Source organism: Lipotes vexillifer, unplaced genomic scaffold, assembly GCF_000442215.2.
Source record: "Lipotes vexillifer unplaced genomic scaffold, Lipotes_vexillifer_v1.1 scaffold1605, whole genome shotgun sequence".
Lineage (NCBI taxonomy): Eukaryota > Metazoa > Chordata > Mammalia > Artiodactyla > Lipotidae > Lipotes > Lipotes vexillifer.
In genome coordinates, this window is record NW_006770356.1 from 403,300 (window position 1) to 406,746 (window position 3,447).

Genomic DNA, 3,447 nt, shown 5'->3' on the forward strand with positions numbered 1-3,447 from the left:
GCTATAAATGTTTACACATTTTTATTAATTTATTAACTATAAGAAGTTACCCAGATCATTATATCTGATGACTACTGAAAGTTTAATCCTACTCTTATGTATAAAGTTCCCACTGAGATACCTGAAAAAAATTTTCTACTAATCAGAACAGTAATCTAATTTAACTCAAACATTTGTAAGCAAGTTGGTCTTGCTGTATCAAAGGGAATATTTTGGGTAAGCTAGTCCATTTGTTCATAAACCCATCCCAAGTTTCTAACTGAAATACACATATAATAAATATCTAACTAAATGTAAAATATACATAAAATAAAAATTTGTAATAGTCCCAAATGTAAAAGGTAAGAGTCTAGCATGTACCTGATTCTGATCTCATGTAGTTATTATTTTTTTTAATGTTTATTTATTTATTTATTTATTTTGGTTGCGCCAGGTCTTAGTTGCGGCAGGTGGGCTCCTTAGTTGCAGCTCACCGGCCTTAGTTGTGGCATGCAAAGTCTTAGCTTCAGCATGCATGTGGTATCTAGTTCCCTGACCTAGGATCAAACCCAGGCCCCCTGCATTGGGAGCTCAGAGTCTTATCCACTGCACCACCAGGGAAGTCCCTTATGTAGTTAGTTTTTGAACAACAGCAGGAGCCATGAAAACATCAGGACAAAGAAGAGAAGGTCTTGGATAATCTTAACTCTCAGCTTTATTTGTGGAAGAGTAAAATGTCACTCACTTGGGTAAGAGGTGACTGGCAAGGATAAAAAATTTATTAGAATGTCCCACTTGCGTTCTACAACCAGTAGTGTTCAGACTTAATTTAACTTCTGTATATCAGCCAGATTAAATTCATACTCTGGCTGTAAATAAGGTAGACCACAATAGTTCATTAATCCATTTGCACATACTGTTATTTCAGTGTGAAGTACTGAGAATACAGATATAAAAAAGGCACAGACCTTGTGCTTGAGGATCTCAGGCTAACTGAATAGAGAGAGAGACAGATCCTCAAGAGTATTTCAGTTTTACAAGATGAATGAAATAATAAGAACATACATATTATAGAGCAGAATAAAATGAGATATACTTAGAGCTAGATATGTGTTTGCTTTTTACTAAGGAGCTGTCAATTTGAGATATAAATATGGAAGTAATCATAAAATACTGGATAGTTAAAATCTGTTATACAGAAAAGCTAGGGGTGCTTAAAATGTTTTACTATTATGGAAAGTGAGAGGAAATGAACACTTAGTTCTCTTTGCTAAGTGCTTTAACATTCAATGATGGACAAAAAATAGTTTAAATAAAAGATAACTATTTTTCATGTTATCCAGACATTAAATATGGCTATGAAACCAAATAAATAATTCCCCAAATATTTTAAATGGATTCCATACATTAATAGAGTGAAAAACTCGATCTACATAAGAATATCAGTGAACACAGCAGGCAACATAGTCCTAACTGTGTCAGGTGCCTGAAAGCCATGGTGCTAGTGCCTATAGAGTGAGGGGAGTTCCCATGGGACGTGTGCTGGACCTGGAGTCAGAAGTCTTGGATTGGAAATCTGTTATCTGACATTACAGTGGCACTTAACATTCTCTGAGCCTCTATATCTATGTTTGAAACTATATGTTTCTCTCTTTCATATAACTGAGCATGAAAGATCACTGTTTATTAGAAGCATTGAGCGAAGAGCTGTTACACAATAGCTACTTAATAAGAGTATGTTGACTTGAATTATGGGTAATCTCTACTGTGTCCATATGTTTGCCTTTACAACTAAATAGAAAGACATTTTAAGTTAATGATATACATTTCAAGTAGCATTTATTCATTACTGTGTTAGGCATATGCGTTTGTTTAAAAGTATAAAGCAGTTTAATTGTCATCTTATTTATTCTAGCATGCTGGAATAAGAGTTAGTAGAATTTTACAGTGTCTTATATTATGATTAGAATGTGGTTAGAGCATATGGTGTGAAAAAAGTATTTAAGTGTCACATGTGTTCCTTTTAAGACAAGATTATTATTTTTTGGAATTAGATGATAGGAAATATTATAGTCATTCTTCTTGGGTTTTTGTTTTCCTCAAAATTTCATGAGTTAACAGAAATTGTCAGGCTAGGGAAAATGAAACAAAAGTAATTTGTGTTTAGACATGTTTCCTGTTTTTCGGCCTTCACTGCAGAAGGTGTCACAAAGTCTTAATAGGTACAGTTGCTTGCCTGCAGTTGAAGCTGTAATAGGTCTCTCTGCTAAGCAAATTTCTGCATGTCCTATGTTTTATCCTGCCCAGGTCAATAGATACACAACCACTGTAAAATTAATTTGTTGTATTTCAAGTGAAATTTTATGAAACCCAGATATTTGCTTAGGTTGTTATAGATTATTTGTTTTATATGAAATTTCAGTATTTTTGTCCTTAATACTTTGAATTTTCATTTGGACACTTTTCCTTGCTGTTTTCTTATTTTAGAATAAATTAAACATATTAGAATTTATGTGACTGAAGTTTTTCAAATCAAGGTAGGTGTAAACTGCAGCAAGATGTGAATGTGTTTTGAATTCATTTTTGAATAAATTTTGAGATGTTGAACAACTGTTTTTTACAACATTATGCAACTTATTCTGAATTTTTCATTTCATGTCATAGGTGGGTTCCATAATTTATCCATTTATATTTTCCTTAAAGTGTGTATGGATTATAGAAGGGAGTTCTGTAGTCTAAAATCAATTTCCTTGGCATTAACTTCTTGATTTATACATGAAATAAAGACTTTTGCTTTATCAAGAACATCAGTAAAGTAATAGAATAAAAGAATTAATCTGTGCATATTCCAAACACAAAATAATGAATTGGCCCTTTGAGAATTTCATGCTCATTAAAATTTATCACCATGTGAATCCAGAATGCTTTCAGTAGCATACCCAATCATATGAAAACCCTATACATTCTTTGCAAGATTCTTTAATTTTAACTCTTTCGTAACTACCACAATATCTTTCTACATATTTTCACAGCCAATTTCACAAATGTTCTTATGTTTTGATTCAGTTTTGTATAAACAATTCAATTTGTTTAATTTATATAACTTTTATATTTTTATCAAAGTAATTTTGTGTTTAAAAAAATAAGTCCTTAGGTTTCATTTTATTTTTGTTTTTATTTTCATTACTCTAGGAGGAGGGTCTAAAAAGGTCTTGCTGTGAGTTATGTCAAAGAGTGTTCTGCCTGTGTTTTCCTCTAAGAGTTTTATAGTGTCCAGCCTTACATTCAGGTCTTTAATGCATTTTGAGTTTATTTTTGTGTATGGTATTAGGGAGTGTTCTAATTTCATTCTTTTACATGTAGCTGTCCAGTTTTCCCAGCAACACTTATTGAAGAGGCTGTCTTTTCTCCATTTTGTATTCTTGCCTCCTTTGACATAGATTAGGTGATCATAGGTGTTTGGGTTTA